This window comes from Geotrypetes seraphini, chromosome 2 (assembly GCF_902459505.1).
Source record: "Geotrypetes seraphini chromosome 2, aGeoSer1.1, whole genome shotgun sequence".
NCBI classification, from domain to species: Eukaryota; Metazoa; Chordata; class Amphibia; order Gymnophiona; family Dermophiidae; genus Geotrypetes; species Geotrypetes seraphini.
This window is the reverse complement of record NC_047085.1, coordinates 465,632,711-465,649,615: the sequence shown is the minus strand read 5'-3', so window position 1 is coordinate 465,649,615 and position 16,905 is coordinate 465,632,711. Positions and strand designations below refer to the sequence as shown.

Sequence of the window (16,905 nt, the reverse complement as noted above, 5' to 3'; positions counted from 1 at the left end):
TAAGTGACTTGCCCAGAGTCACAAGGAGCAGCATGGGTTTGGACCCACAACCTCAGGATGCTGAGGCTATATCTTTAACCACTTCGCCACTCTCCCCTACGTTCATTGACCGAAACCAAAACCCAGCGTTCCTCCCGCCCGGAAATAACGCACATCTCAATTCCACATTCCTACGGAAAATAGTCCAGAAATATACAGTAAATAGCAAGGTAACTCCTGCTCTTTGCATGTGATGATGCCAACGGCTATCTAGGTGGGTAGTTTTCTCCAGACGGGGGTAAAATACAGAGCCACTAGCCACTATTCCCGGAATTAAGAGCGTCCACTTAATACCAGAAATACCGCCTCGTTAACATTTCTAGCAATTTCCAGCTCAGGTCAGGGTCCTGCGTGTGCCGGAAGTGAGGTAACGCGCGGCGACCTAGACACCGATGACGCGGTTCTGTTTCCTGACGACTCTTGGTTGCTGAGTAGAGAAAGAACGAGCTGCCGTTCTCAGTAGCGAGGGGACGTTTTGTCTACTGGAGTCGAAGTGCGGAGTCCAGGGGCTGTACTAAAGAGGTGCGTAGCGGCCTGGAATCGTTGTGGGGGAGGGCGGGAGTGTTCGAGTAGCGGAACATCAGCCTTTTGAGTCCCGTTTGCGGTATACGGTAGGCCGGCGGTGGGTTTTATTGTTGCTTTCCTTTTTCTAGTTAGATTGGTACCGTTGGTTGAGTCCACGCTCACACCCGTTCCCTCTCTTTCTCTCAATGTTCATCATTTTAGACTGTGGACGCCACTGTGTGTATGCGCGGGCGTACACGCGCTTCTAATACATGACATACGTGTGTGTGTATATATATATATGGTTTTATTTATGTTTTTAAGGAAGAAGGGGAGGCTAACGAGGGTGGGAGGCCACTCTGAATCTGGGTACCAAATTTTTTGAGGGGGGGGGTTTCTTGCATACTATTAGGGATGGAAACGAAAATTTCATGTTTGGGGGCGGAGCCTGCCACACAAAATGAAACAAATGGAATGGCCTTAATTTTATTGCCGTTTTGTGCTGAAGTTTACTAATTTTTCTTTGAAAGTTAAACTGTTGTTGGTTTTTTTTTTTTTTGGGGGGGGGGGTTGTATTGTATTCGTTATTACTTTTTTTGGGGGGAATCTACTATAGAGATACTTTGGGTTGCATAAACATGTTTCATTATTCTTAGTATCGATCACGTATTTTTATTTATTTGGTTGGTTTTATATCCTGTCCTCTCCAGAGAGTTCAGAACGAGTTGCAAATTAACGTGCAGTGTTACAAATTACATTACATAGGGTTACAGTTAACACTCACAGGGTTACAGTAATGAAAGTATTTGGGTATCCAGTACTAGTGTATATGGGGTGTTGAGGAAAGTAGGTTAATAGTTGAATGGTTTGGGTAATGTGTTTTCTGTATTTTAATCTGTGAGAGTGTAGGATTTTATTGTTAATGTTAAAAAAAATTAACTATACAGTATAGCACAGGAATCTCAAAGTCCCTCTTTGAGGGCCCCAATCTAGTCGGGTTTTCAGGATTTCTGCAATGAATATGCATGAGATCTATGTGCATGCACTGCTTTCAATGCATATTCATTGGGGAAATCCTGAAAACCCGACTGGATTGCGGCCCTCAAGGAGGGACTTTGAAATCCCTGATATAGCACTATGAAAATAAGTTATATGTTCTATAGCAGAATGATTACATATTAGTGTTCTAAAAGTGCACAGTAACATGTCCCCCTCCCCTAATATGTATGTTGAAACAATTTTATTGAAATTTCTTTTTCCAAAAAGAAAGAGAAAACAACAAATAACATAAGCAACAATAGAACTATATAGGAACAACATGTGAACGTTCTTATCTGACCCCCCTCCCTTTTAATCCCACCCCCTCCTAACCGCTGATTCCAGTATACAAAATGTATGGCATCCCCAGTAGGCTTTGACTCTTATAGCCCCCTGAGAGAAAAGACAAATCCCCCCTTCCCCCCTAAACTATCCAATATATTTCTAACAAGACTGAATAAGAAACTAAAAAGAACCCAAAATACACTTCAAGAAAAAGGGTGAAAGAAAAAAAATAATTTTCCCTCCTTGCGCTCCCCCAACCACCTGTGCCACGCAACCCCAATACCAAAAAAGTCTGCATTAAAGGGAATTCAAAATGTCACTAAGGGCCTGAGGAGACAGGGACTGAACATAGAGACCCCAAATTTGAAGAAATTGTTGTTTACGCTTAAAGCTTTGACAGTCAGTCCCTCCTTTCCAAAAGCAACAAGGTGTGTAGGCAATTTCTCTATGACCATTAAGAAGGCGGAGTATCACTTATCCAGACCAAGAGAATCGCCTGTTTCCCCAAGACTCCCACCTTTCTCATAAATTGATGGTGGCCTCTACGAGGAAGATGGAAGGCTTCATACTTGTCGAGCAAGAGACCTGCCGAAGAGCATGGTCTAGAATGCCCTCCACATAGGATAAAACAGTTCTCCCAAAATGTCTAATTTTCGGGCAAGACCAAAAAAAGGAATGGGTCTGTCAGGAGCATTTTGGACAGAGAAGTGAGTATGCATATCTGGTATGGTGGAGCTGGCTTTGTGTAAAGCAGGGGTGTCCAATGTCGGTCCTCGAGGGCCGAAGTCCAGTCGGGTTTTCAGGATTTCCCCAATGAATATGCATGAGATCTATTTGCATGCACTGCTTTCAATGCATATTCATTGGGGAAATCCTGAAAACCCGACTGGACTGCGGCCCTCGAGGACCGACATTGGACACCTCTGGTGTAAAGTATGCTCGATGGAGAACCCTAAATTGACATTCATGCAGGTCTGTGCTGACAGAGATCTCGGGGATTCTCTTAATAAGAACATAAGCATTGCCCCTGCCGGGTCAGACCAGGGGTCCATCGTGCCCGGCAGTCCGCTCCTGCGGCAGCCTCCCAGGCCCATGGCCTGTAAGTGCTTCTAACCTAAAACGTTCATACCCTATTTGCCTAATATCCTGTAGGTAACCCTTCTATCTGTACCCTGCAATCCCCTTCGCCTCCAGGAAGTCATCCAGTCCCTTTTTGAACCCCAATATTGTACTCTGTCCTATCACCTCTCCTGGAAGCGCATTCCAGGTGTCCACCACCCGTTGAGTGAAGAAGAACTTCCTTGCATTCGTTTTGAATCTTTCCTCTCAGTTTTTCTGAATGACCTCTTGTTTTTGTTGTCCCTGCTAGTTTAAAGAATCTGTCCCTCTCCACCTTCAATGCAGAGCATCCCGATTCACATGTGTACCAAGGTGCTGAAAGTCTCTATACAAATCTGATACTGTAAACCCATCCTCTTAATGGGGATCTAAAAGCTCCTGGAATTTAGCCTCAATAGGAAAGGACAAAGCGGAAGGTTTGAGAGAACATACATAATGATGAAGTTGTGTATAGGCCAGAAAATCGCCCACCGATAAATTGCAGAGAGAGTGAAGGTCAGGCCAAGACATCATAGAACCATCATTGCGTAAGATATGAGTTAGTAATGTGAATCCATGAGACACTAAACGCTGAAAGCTAGCATTGTCCAAACCGGGTACCTTGGTTAGATGGTATCTAATGACTAATATATTCCAATGCCATACTCCAAGTGAAAAGGACCAGATCATCTTGAATGAGGAAGCTACCATTGAGAAAGGAAGGTATTGGAGCTTGAAGTGCGTGCCTGCAACAAAGACAGGATGTGCCAAGTGGTAAAGAAAGCCATCTCTAACACCTTAGGGGTGAAATCTTGACGATCAGAAACCAAGCCCCCCAGGTACCGCATGAAACAGGCCAGATTGTAAAGTCATAATTCAGGAAGCCCTAAACCTCAAGCCCATGGCCCATTCAGAAATTTTAGGACCAACTGCGGCTTCTTCCCCCTCCATCAAAAACAAGAGAGTAGAGAATTCAATCTACCAATGTCCTTTTTCAAAATCCAGATGGGTAAAAGCTATAATATATAAAGGCATGTAGGGAAGAGTATCATACTAAATAATTGTACTCTGCCATGTAAAGATATAGGAAGGGGGACCAACGAGTCAAGTGATTGTCTGTGTAACGAAGTAAAAAGTTTATATTACTGCAGTATAGCATAGTTGTTGCAGAAAGTATAATGCCCAAATATCAAAATGAGGTGGTTGTCCATTGAAGTGGAAAGGAACCTGGCCAAGAGTCTCTAATTTGCAGGGAAGTAGCCAAAGCAAGTGATTTATCCAGATTCAACTTGAAACCAGAGTAATCTCCATATTTCCGGAAAGTTTCCATCAAACACGACAAAGATTTAACCAGGTCCGATAAATGTACCAAAAGGTCATCATCAAATGCTAAGAGTTTGAATTAATTTCCTTAAGAAATCATAGGGATAATAGACAAAAAAGGTCAGAAAATGCTAATATCAAAAAAATATATATAAACTGACCGCACTTGCAAAAATGACCTGTCCATGGAGGGTGAGCAAAATTGTTAATTGCTCAGAGACATGAAACTCTACAAGGAAGGTTAAAAAACCCTCTTAATGAGTTCACCTTTCAGTCATTGCAACTGATTCAGTTAATGATCACGCTCCAAGCTAGAATCATAAGTAAATGAATAAATATCACAGTCTTTTAAAACACTTGTAGATGGCATTCTTTCTTCAAATAACTCACAAAGCGAACATCACTCTTGTAGATAAGCTATAATACTTTAACTTATCTTATGAGAAAATCCTGGGGTCCCAACGTGGCCCCGTTTTGATTCCTGCTTCAGGAGACCCAATCTTGAATGTTATAGGAATCTCTTAAAGCGATGTAGAATGTTGAGGGTGAAAACCCATTTTTGTTCCTGTTTCCATAGCATACGGGCAACATCTCCTCTGGTGGTGACAATGATGTTTAATATAGAAAATGTTAAGTCCATCACTGTATGTTGATGTTCTTGCCAATGTTGGACTAAGGGGGCCTCTTTAACACTTGTTCGGATCCTGCTGATATGTTCCCCTATCCGGGTCTTGATACTACGAGAAGTGCACCCCACGTAGAATAGATGGCACTGGCATTGAATTATATAGACCACTTTGCCGGGAATTGCAATCCGTTGCTGGGCATTGATTTTACTAAGTCGATTGAAATGTAAAGACATTTGTTCCAAACTAATACTGTGTTTACACATCTTACAGTGCCCACATGGTTTGTGCTGTCCCAACACCCTCAGTGGGGGTTGCCTGAAAAACTGAGAGCGTACCAACTGTTGTTTTAAGTTGCGTTGTTTAGAAAATGCAAACCTGGGTGTATGTTGCAATGCCTCATGATACTGCATAATGCCCCAATGCTGTCTGATGATACGTTTAATGCCAAATGCCCGAACTGAGCATGGGAGAACGCATACTAGTGCATCTTCCTCTTGTTTGGGGGATGGGCTTAGTAATAAAGTTCTATTGGCATATAGCGCTCTCTTATATGCCTTATGGATCACTGACATAGGGATTGATTCAATAATTCAGTGCATACATATAGTAATTAAGAATTAAGGGGAAGCTAACAAGGGCAGGAGGCCTTGTGTGAGTACCCACACAAATATCATCTCGTCATACATTCAGACTTCCTGAGGCAGGCCTGCTTGGGGCCAAAACATATTCAATAAACGAGATTGAACACCAATCAGTCAGCTTCGTTGTTTTCTTCTGCTTTCACGTCCTGTGAAGGTAGTATCTCCTACGTTTTCTGTGAGGTACAGTGAATGGTCCAAGATCTGTATTTGAGCATGTGCTCTTCTGTGTCTAAATTTAAAGTTGTTAAATCACTAAGGGATTGTGGGGAATTGCAAGAAGACAGTGTAGTTGTTTTTAGAAGTGGTGTGGCCTTGTCCATTTTGCTGGCTCCAAGTATTAGTCTGGCTGCTGTAGTTTGAAGTATATGTAATTTTTTAAGTTCTTTTTCTATGATACCAGTGTATAGAGAGTTACAGTAGTCCATGTACAGTAGTAGTATTGCCTGATTGATCATTAGTTTGAAGTTTATTAATTTTTTATACCGCTCAATCAGCCTTCTGAGCGGTGTACAATAAAATAGAATTACAATAATAAAACTGATTTAAGATTTGACGATAAACGAACGGGGGAGAAAAAACAACAACTGACAAAGACGAACAAAAACAGAAGGAAAAAGGGGAAGAACTACAATTTCCTTAGCAACGGCAGCAGATGAATCCAGAGACCAACGGGATAACACACATCTACTAGCAGGCAGAGATGGAGAAACTGATTAACAGGTGGTCCTATTGGCAGGCACTCCTCCTGTATCTCCAGTATGCTCTTATCTCCCAGCAGGTGATAGTCGCTATTTCAATAGCTCCTGGATTCTGGCTATGACTGGAACTTTATTTTCTCCTGTTGAGGTTTCTCTTCATTGAGCTGGCAATGCTATTTCTCTGTTGAGATTTTCTCTTCAGTGAGACACGGATGTCCGGCTGAATGGTGTCGGCTTTAGGGGTTACACCTGGGCCCCCCCAGGTCCCTGCCTCACCCTCCCTCCATTGCTAGAGGGTCTGACTGGGTCTCGATTTTTTTCTTCTTTCCCTTCTCTGTTAAAAAAAAAAAAAAAGAAACCACAGTTGCTACATTCTGCCCTGTTATTGCTGCACAACCAGCTCTTACTGGCTTCAACCGGCCCTAACAACAAGCTTGTGAGTATGTATGTGTTTTTTACTGTTGTTTGAACTTCAGGTTCTGTTTGGGAGTCTTAGTACTGTGGGTTCGGTCAACGTATGTTTAAGGAATGGATATTTTATGAGGCTAAGCTTTATGATTAGAAATCCGTTGAGGGGGCCGGGACTTTCCCGCCCTTTGCATGCACGCGCTTGGTTTCCTTGTTGGTTACAGCGCGGCAGTAGCGGTGCGATTTCATGCTCACACTTGTTCTCCTTGTTGGGTTTCAGTGCAGCAGTAGTAGTTCTGTTTATTCTGAGGCTCTCTTTCGTCGGTGTTTGTCACGGCCATGTGCAGCTGATTGGCAGGTGCCGGTTTATAGCAGCGTGCATGAGATGGGACATGTTTTTTCCGGCGCTGTGGGAAGCACCGCACCGTTCTTCTGGTTATTCCCCGAGTCTGATTTTCTTTCTATGAAGGCTGCGGCAGGGTAAATTTTGCGGGGCTTGAATACGACTATGTTTCTAGGAGCATTGGTGCAGTGGCCACATGTCGGCAAGAATCAGGCTTGCGCTTGGGTCTCCGGCGATGGCGGGAGAGCTGCAGCGTTCAGGTAGTTTATTTACAGCTGACTTTGGTCAGGGTATGCTGCGGCTTCTCTCCTTTCCGGTTCAGACAAGTTGTACGTGTTTCAACAGCTTTGGGACAAGCTTGGGCAGATTTATGTGTCTATGTCTATGTTCCTGCTGTATTCCCTTGAAGGAAGCTGCTAGCTTAATCGGACTCTGGGGTTAGCACTCAAGGGGATTACCAGACAGACTCTGACCTGTGCTAGGTCACCCAGGCTCGGTTTGTCTCCGGACTGGGTTGACATATGCGCAGTGAGATCAGCAGTAAGATAGTGCCCTGTATTTCACACGGGTATCTCATTGTCTCTCTTGAGATACCTGCAGATTGAGCCTTTGTCTGTTGGTAACTGTCCTTCTTATTTGGGCCTCTGTGCTGCGCTGCATGTGTCTAGTAGTGGCATAGGATATATATGCCTAAAGGAAGTACTAACAGTTTCCAAGTTCGGGCTGTCTCTATGGGCATAATGACACTTTGCATCTTCCTGCGGCCAGGACACTCTTTCTGTATTTCTGAGAGGGCCTGGACTTCAGATTTCCATGCTTATCACGCTGGTTTCTCCTGTCCGCCATCTTCTCATGGCACATGCTAGACGGACCCCCCAACCAGACAGGAAGGGCTGTGCAGCTACTTCTAACCAGGAGCCAGTTACCTATTCTATCAAACCGCGGAGGAGCTCTCATTAGTGATGTGAGCTTTGTCTGATACCTGTTAGGGTGCTGTTGTTTTCCACGGGGCGGGAGATGCAGCATCTTGATTGTGTCTAGTACGTATTCACTTTAAAGGACATAAGTATTTTGCTCACGTTGCAAAATAGTACTATTTTCATGGTTCCAGTATACTCTTCTTTACATTGCGAAACTTGATTTTTCCTAGGAGAATTTCTTTCTTATTACAGATCCTACAGTTCTCATCCTGCCGTTCCCTGACCTTCTGCACTTCATTCTGAGGGGATCTTGACTTCTTCCAATGACTCTTCAGGCTTTCTCATGAGATTTGTTATGGGAAAGAAGTTTTTTACATGCTATGCCTATTGATGGTTACGGATGCTTGGGCAAGGAACTATACTGGAGATACAGGAGGTGTGCCAGCCAATAGGACCACCTGTTAATCAGTTTCACTATCTCCGCCTGCTTGTAGATGTGTGCTATCCCGTTGGTCTCTGGATTCATCTGCTGCGTCTAAAGGAAAGAAAATTAACAGGTAAGAACATAATTTTTCCATTTTTGTGAAAAAAGAACAAAGGATTAACAGTAGGGAGGGGATTTCATAAAAATGTCAAGTATTTAGCCCTTATAAGGGCAGTTAAGTTTCAAAAGCATCCTGGAACAGGAATGTTTTCAGCTTTGTTTTGAAATGGGGCAAAGATGTTTCTTCGCGGATGTAATTGGGAATAAAATTCCAAAGAGATGGTGCTGTCACTGCGAAATTGGTCAGCCTTAACGTGTTAATCTGCTTTAATGATGAGGACTACAAGGAGGTTTTGATTCATAGAGCGAAGAGCTTTGGCTGGACAGTAGGGAATAAGGAGGCTATTGATAAATTTGGGTTGATTACTTATGCATGTTTTGAAAACAAGTATTAGAATTTTATAACTAATCTTGTGTTCGACAGGCAGCAAATGTGCATTACAAAAGAGGCGGGGGGGGAACATGATTGTGTTTTTTAGCATTAAATATTATTTTTATTGCGGTATTTTGCACAATTTGGAGACTAAGTTTGTTTTTTGGGATGCCTTTAAAGAGGACATTGCAGTAGTCAATACGCGATATCACTAGAGAATAAATCAGTGTGTTTAAGGAAGAAGGATCAAGCAATTTGGCGAGTGATCTGATCATTCTTAGCCGATGAAAACAGTGCTGGACTACAGTACTAATGTGTTTATGACCGGCCTGATTGTTCTCAGTTGCCTTAGTCTGAAAAAGAATTTTCTCATCATTGCATTGATTTGGTCTTTATAGGTTAAGGAAGAGTGAATAATGACGCCCAGTATCTTGGAAGATCTTTCCATTTTCAACTTCTCTCCTGAAGTGAGTTTGATTTCTGTGCATGTTAGAGGGTTATGGTTGCTGAACCAGAATCTTGGTCTTAGACTTGTGTAGTTTGAGGTAGTCTATTGTGGTTTTCATGTGTTGCAGTATTATCCCAAGACAAGCAAGCAGCATATTCTCACATTTGAGTGACATCATCCACGGAGCCCTGGTACAGACGGTGAAAAGTGTAGTATCATTTTAAGCTTTAGCAAGTTTTTAGACTGCCTGCACTCACATGCGCCTTCCCGCCAGACACCAGCTTGTGAGGTCGTCAGTTCCATCGAGTTGCCTTCCCATTTATTTATTTCTAAGTACAGTATTTTCAAGTATTTTATATCGGTTGTGTACTTTTCTTTAAAAATAAATATTGAAGAAAAGTAGAAAGAAAAATAAATTTTTGACTTTTTTCAACTTCTTTCGGAGTTCAGTGGCCTTCACATAAATTTCCATGCTTCGTTTCAAGTTTTCTTTATTTTTGATAACCGTTTAGATACTTGTATCATAAACGGTATAACAATAAAATAGAATATAAATTTAAAAAAAAAAAATTAAAAATAGAAGCATGGCTAAGCTAAAAGGAGGGAAGTACATACGCATATACATACATGATACGGAAGGGAAACAAGGGGAGAGGAAAATTATTAAATATATCGAAATGGAAAATAAAGGGAGGCAAAAAGGGGAGGGAAAGACAATTGGTAAGGGGGTCACTTCAGAAGAAGCGTTTTGGTTGTCAAAGAGGTTTTACAAAAGAGGAACAGTAGTTATTGAAAACAGGGTTTACGAGGTATAGGCGTCTTTAAAAAGGAAGGTTTTGAGTTCGATTTTGGAATTTATCTAAAGAGTTTTCTAAGCGAAGATCAGCAGGAAGGGCATTCCACAATGTGGGTGCTGTAACAGAAAAAATGGATGAGCGAGTAGTGTCGTAGGAGAGTTCTCTTATCAAGGGAATGATGAGGAGATTTTGATTACTAGATTGAAGAGTCCTGCAGGATGCATAGGGAATTAGGAGTTCAGCGATAAAAGCTGGTTGGTGGAAATATTTTGTTTTGAAAGTAAGTAGCAATATTTTGTAAGTAAGATGATGTGTAATAGGCAGCCACTGTGCTGTATGGAGGAGAGGAGTAACGTCAAATTTTTGTGTGCGATAGATTAGTTTTAGATTAGTTTCACCGCAGTGTTTTGTAATAATTGGACCTGACAAATTTCTTTCTAGGTTATGCGTTGGTAGATAGCTTTACACTTCTCCCTCCGTATTCGCTGTGATAGGGGATTAACAGACCCGTGAATAACTTTTTCATGTGTTGTTTGCTCTTTTCTATTAAGAACCATCGTAAATATGGTGAAACCACGAATAACATGGTGGGAGACTTGGCCTGTTCCTGAAGGAGAGGTAAAACACAGTGAAGAAAGTGCTGGTAATCAGCTAGAACAGTGGTCTCAAACACGCGGCCCGGGGGCCATATGCGACCTGCTAGGTACGATTTTGAGGCCCTCAGTATGTCTATCATAATCACAAAAGTAAAATAAAACAGTTTCTTGATCATATGTGTCTTTAGCTACAAGATACGATATTATTATTAAGACTTAGACAAAAGGAAAGATTTATAAACTATAAAGAGTTTTACCTCATACAAAATTGTCAGTTCTTTAATAAGACATGAACTATTTTTTCAGAGGCCCTCCAAGTATCTACAAATCCAAAATGTGGCCCTGCACAGGGTTTGAGTTTGAGACCACTGAGCTAGAACCATTTTTTGGTTAGGCGGTATATAAAAATAAAATTATTATTATTATTTTCTCTGTAAACGCTTGGAATCTGAATTTTCTCTATGGGTCATTCCATGTCAAGTGATTAGATTCTTGGAAAGTGCCCTGCATGACCATCACGGATTTTGATGAAACTTCATATGCAGAGTCCACCATGTCTCAAACGAACTTTGGTAAAGTTTTAGTTTCGCCTGTGGAATATTTGTGGAGATATAGCCATTTGTTTGACCCCATACCACAATGAAATACAGTACGACAATGACATTCTGACAACTTTGAGACACAATATCTCCCGAGCTGTGTTTCCAAAAAAACTGAAACTTAGCTACCCTGCACAACTTTTTGAGCTCTGTTCAGTGCTACCAATAATAATTTTTGTTGAGCACTGAGTGAATGGCTGAATTACAGTAAACTTGGCCGAAAAAATTAGTGCTCCAAAAAAAGTCAGTTTGACATTACTTAGCTCCCACAATAATTGAGTAATAAATGCGAAATTTGGCGCATAATGTCTCAGTACAACGTTGTTTTCAAAAGTACAATTTCAACCTCCAAGCTCTTTCCATTAGTTTACAAATTAAGTGTAAAGTTGCTAATTTGTGTAAAAAGGCCAAAAATAGGGTATTTTCAGCCTGCTTTTACAGAAAAATACCTTTTAGAAACTCTTTCAAATCAGTCTCATTAGAAAGAGCATATTTCAAACCCCCTAGAAAAGTGGACTTCATTTTTCAACGCAGGTTAACAATGGCTGAAAAAGGGGGACAAAGTTGGTTGACGTTGCCACGGCAACAACCTCTATTTCAACATAGTTCTGTCATTTTTAAAGTTACAGTTTTGTATTGACGTAGTATTACTACTACTCTATTGCGTTGGTCCATGGTGACATTGTCACTACCAGTTCAAGAGTTTGAACTGGCAACCCCATCGCCATAGGGGTCACGCCCGATAGCTGTGCAATACCAGCCACGGGTGGGCCACTTCGTTCAGGTTCCCAAGCCTCGCATTTGGTTTCTTTGTCAAGGTTCCAAAGCCTTTTGTTGGTATATTTCTGGTTCCAAAGCCAATTATTAGGGTGTCTTATCCTAGGTTCCCAAGCCTAAATTAGGTATCTTATATGGTTCCCATGCCGAAGTGAAGTCCACTTTGTTGGCATCGATTCGTTGGTATCCATTTTAAACTGAATTAATAATAATGTGGATCTGAAAAAGAAAACAAGTTGTAATTTGTGATCTGCATGCAACAAAATTATCACCTCAATTTCTAGTTAGGAATAATCATTAATTAAGAACACTATAATTGTACCCAAAGCTTGAGTAAAAATAAACAGGGATAAACAGTGTGAAAAGTGACATAATTGTAAGTTGAAACGTAGGCCGTTGCCATGGTGACATCTCCCAACTTTGTCCCCCTTTTTCGGGCATTGTTAACCTGTGTTGAAAAATGAAGCCCACTTTTCTAGGGGGTTTGAAATATGCTCTTTCTAATGAGACTGATTTGAAAGAGTTTCTGAAAGGTATTTTTCTGTAAAAGCAGTCTGAAAATACCCTATTTTTGGCCTTTTTACACAAATTAGCAACTTTACACTTAATTTGTAAACTAATGGAAAGAGCTTGGAGGTTGAAATTGTACTTTTGAAAACAACGTTGTACTGAGACATGTGCCAAATTTCACATTTATTACTCAATTATTGTGGGAGCTAAGTAATGTCAAACTTTGACTTTTTTTGGAGCACTAATTTTTTCGGCCAAGTTTACTGTAATTCAGCCATTCACTCAGTGCTCGACAAAAATTATTATTGGTAGCACTGAACAGAGCTCCAAAAGTTGTGCAGGGTAGCTAAGTTTCAGTTTTTTTGGAAACATAGCTCGTGAGATATTGTGTCTCAAAGTTGTCAGAATGTCACTGTCGTACTGTATGTCATTGCAGTATGGGGTCAAACAAATGGCTATATCTCCACGAATATTCCACAGGCGAAACTAAAACTTTACCAAAGTTCGTTTGACACATGTGGGACTTTGTGCATAAAGTTTTATCAAAATCCGTGATGGTCATGCAGGGAGCCCTTGATCACTTGACATGGAATAACCCCTATGCAAACTGATGTAATTGTGTGGGAGGAGCCAACAAACTAAAAACTGCAAATCGAAACCACGAATGCTGAAACCGCAAATACGGAGGGAGAAGTGTACAGTAATCTAAGGTAGAAATGAGAAGGGAATGAACCAGTGTATTGATTGATGGAGGATCAAGTAGAGAGAGTGGATGAGTCTAATTTGTAAAAGCATTTTGGTGTCACAGTACTAATTTGCTGGTGGAATCTTTATCGAGGATAACAACAAGGAGTTTAATTTTGCTGTCAATTTGAATAGGAGTGAAATCAATGCTAATAGGGGCACAGAGATGTTCATCTTTAGAAGTAGGGAAGAGAACACCAGTAGTTTTGAGAATGTTAAGAGACAGTTTATTTTGTTGGAGCCAGGGCTGAGTATTAGAATTAAACAAACACTATTAATGTATGTCAAAGTTTTTCTTCTCTTTTTCTTTATTTCAGAATATTAGGTCTGGTGTTGGATCAGCCAGCACGGCTTCGGCAAGGGAAGATCTTGCTTGACAAACTTGCTGCACTTCTTGAAGGGAGTTAACAGGCAGATAGACAAGGGTGACCTGGTCGACATTGTATATCTGGATTTTCCTTTGCAACAGCAGCAGATGAATCCAGAGACTAGTGGGATAACACGCATCTACCAGCAGATGGAGATAAGAGAAACTGATTTAACAGGTGGTCCTATTGGCTGGTACTCTCCCTGTATCTTCAGTATTCTCTATCTCCTAGCAGGTGATGGTCGCTTTTCAACTAGCTCCTGAATTCTGGCTGTGACTGGAAAATTATTTTCTCCTGTTGAGGTTTTTCTTCAGTGAGACTGCCATTCTATTTTCTCCTGTTGAGTTTTTTTTCTTCAGTGAGACAGGGGTATCCGTCTGAACGGTGCCGGCTTTAGGGGTTACACCTGGGCCTCCCCCCCAGGTCTCTGCCTCACCCTCCCTCCATTGATAGAGGGTCTGCCTTTGGTCTCTAATTTTCTTCTTTCTTTTGTAAAAAACAAACAAACCCCAAACAAGAGACCAAATGTACTGTCTGGGTTTTTTTCTGCACTGCCTGTACTAAACAGCTAGCATCTGCAAGCCCTCACATCATTAATGTATGTTTTGTTATCAATGACTGCGGTTTCTTGCGTCCGGTGTGGGGTTTGTTATGCAGTCTTTATGCTCCGGGTTTTTCATTGAGTGTGTGGTTGGTTGTGGAAATTTTAAGCTGCGAGTTCCTCCGGTGCCGTGAGTGAGTTAGTAACAGCCATTTTTGATGGCAAATTCTTGCCTCGAGCGTGTGATACCTGTTTGATAAGCCCACTTTCGGTTGCGGTGCTACAAATAACCTGCATCCGTGTTTCTGGGCATCTAAATGGCGAACGCCTTTTGCCACTGCTCTGTCCATTAGCTTGGATAGCTCCGGGAGAGAGTTGGCACAAGAAGTCGGAGTTAGCTATTTGCCGAGCTGCGGGAGGCACGCGCATTTACGACGCTGAGTTCACAGAAAATGGTTTATTATGGCGTTGGAAGAATTGTGTGTTTTTTCCCGCTCGCAGGAGGTGCGTGGGTGTGTTTCTTTTGACGGGCTTTCTCTGGTGGTCGCAGCCTTCCTCCCTGTACATGGGGAAAAAGAAAAAAGAAAAAACTTGTTACTCTGTACGGCGGCCACTGTGTGCTTGGGGGGCAAAAGCCTGGAGGCATGCTTTAGTGATCCTGTTTCAGTCGGGTTTGTGTGGTTTTGTGTCTCCGAGGTTTGATTTCTTGAGCGGTGCAGTTTTCTTCTGGGGGACCCATCATATTTAGGCATAAGGAGATTCTCCATTCTATTCTCTGCTGCCCAGTTTCAACTTGTTCTGGAATGGGTTGGCTGGAGGTGAATCGCTGTTGAGAGTTGTCAGTGGTGGGAGATTATTCTGTTTTCGGTACAGACATTTCCTCCTCCCTCCTGGGGTCCCTGTCTGGTGAGAATATAGCTCTCTGGAACCATAAGCAGGTTTGCCTGTTTTATTCTTCTTTGACCAGGTGTACTGCACTGCACTGCTTGTGGCTGGTGGCGCTATAGAATTTATTACTAGTTAGTAATGCTGGGTTAGACTTCTGTTCAAGTAGTCTCTGACGGCACTTCTCATCAGGAGGAGTTGGCTTTCTTTATGTTTGAGGCGCTGTTGGGTTTTCAAGTTCGCAGGATGTTACTCAGCCTTCTGCAGTTTCTCACCCTCTCATGGCGAGTGATAAAGCCCTTTTCATTCTGGGGCCACAAGACACTCATTTCTGGTCTGAGCCATGTTTGAGACTAGTCTCAGTACCCTATGGGGCTGCTGTATCCTAGAGTTCTGGATAGCTTGGTAGGGTTGGCGCTTCAGAGTTAGGTGCTGTTATGGCATTGGGGACAAAGGAGTCCACCAGCTTCATTCATGGAAAGCTGGTCCTGTCAGATCCCCGCATGGAAATGGGATTTATCCCTGCAGTTCTCCTTTGAGTTTGCAGGTTGCTGGATGCACCTCTTTGGCTGTTGGGCGGAGGTTGCACTTTCTACCTTACCGTCCGTCAGACGCTGCAAGACCATGCCAAAATCAATAATGTAGAGGCTATGTGGGCAAACCTGAAATCTACCCTACATGAAGCAACGAATCGCTATATAAAAACAGTAAGCAAACGATGGAGAAATAACAGACCCCAGTGGTTCACTACAGAAATCTCGGACTTCGTTAAGAAAAAGAAAAAAGCATTTGTTTCCTACAAACAATCAAGAAGAGGAGAAGTAAAAGAAGACTATCTGGCCAGGTCCAAAGCTGTCAAAACAGCAGTCAGAGAGGCCAAGCTTCGAATAGAAGAGAATCTAGCAAAGGACAGTAGCCCTTTCAGGACCAAGGGACATATTTGTCCCATAACTTTAAAATCCTATAAATTTTGATTGGGATAGTCTACAGTTCTAAATTTGATATGTACGGATTCCATATGATACTGCCTTTATGTAAACAAACTGGTTCCGACATTCATTCATTAGCGTCGTTGCCAGATTGACGAGAAGATTCACTTGCCACACTGTCCATAAGCCAGAAGTGATTTTTTTAAAAAAAAATAATGATATTTCACAAAAAAAATCAATTTTTTGGCATCTGCAAGCCCTTTTTACCATAAAAATGTCGTCAAAACCACAGAAATTGGCCTACGATCCTTATGGTCCTGAAAGGGTTAAGAAAGGGGACAAATCCTTCTTCAGGTACATCAGTGATAGGAAAAGAAACACAAATGGGATAGTACGCCTTAGGAAGGCAGACGGGACTTATGCAGAATCAGATTCCGATAAAGCCGAACTACTAAACGAATACTTCTGCTCAGTCTTTACCTGCGAGGCATCGGGGTCCGTTCCACAGTTGCAAGCAAGGCAAAGATCAGAAGACCCATTCTGGAATTTCGAGTTTACTCCCAGCAGCGTCTACTGTGAACTATCAAGACTCCAAGTGAACAAAGCCATGGGACCAGACAATCTACACCCCAGGGTGCTTAGAGAGCTCTGTGATGTCCTGGTAGAGCCGTTATCTGTGCTCTTCAATCTTTCCTTGAGGACGGGAAGAGTCCCCTTGGACTGGAAAACAGCCAATGTAATCCCACTCCACAAAAAGGGCTGCAGGACAGAGGCTGAGAATTACAGACCGGTGAGTCTCACATCCATAGTGAGTAATCTCATGGAAACACTAATTAAGCATAAATTGGATACGATCCTGGACGAGAAT

At 42.1% G+C, this 16,905-nt stretch overlaps 1 protein-coding gene across 2 annotated transcripts in view; it reads left to right on the top strand.

Moving 5' to 3' along the window:
- Positions 1-377: 377 nt before the first annotated feature.
- Positions 378-16,905, top strand: part of DNAJB6 (DnaJ heat shock protein family (Hsp40) member B6) — a 308,250-nt gene continuing 291,722 nt past the window's right edge. Inside the window, exons 1-2 of one of the 2 annotated variants that reach the window (XM_033931602.1) lie at positions 378-561; positions 9,242-9,310. The gene's annotated coding sequence lies outside the window, so the exon portion shown is untranslated. The remainder of the gene's footprint in view (positions 562-9,241; positions 9,311-16,905) is intronic. The other variant, XM_033931601.1, reaches the window with a different exon arrangement.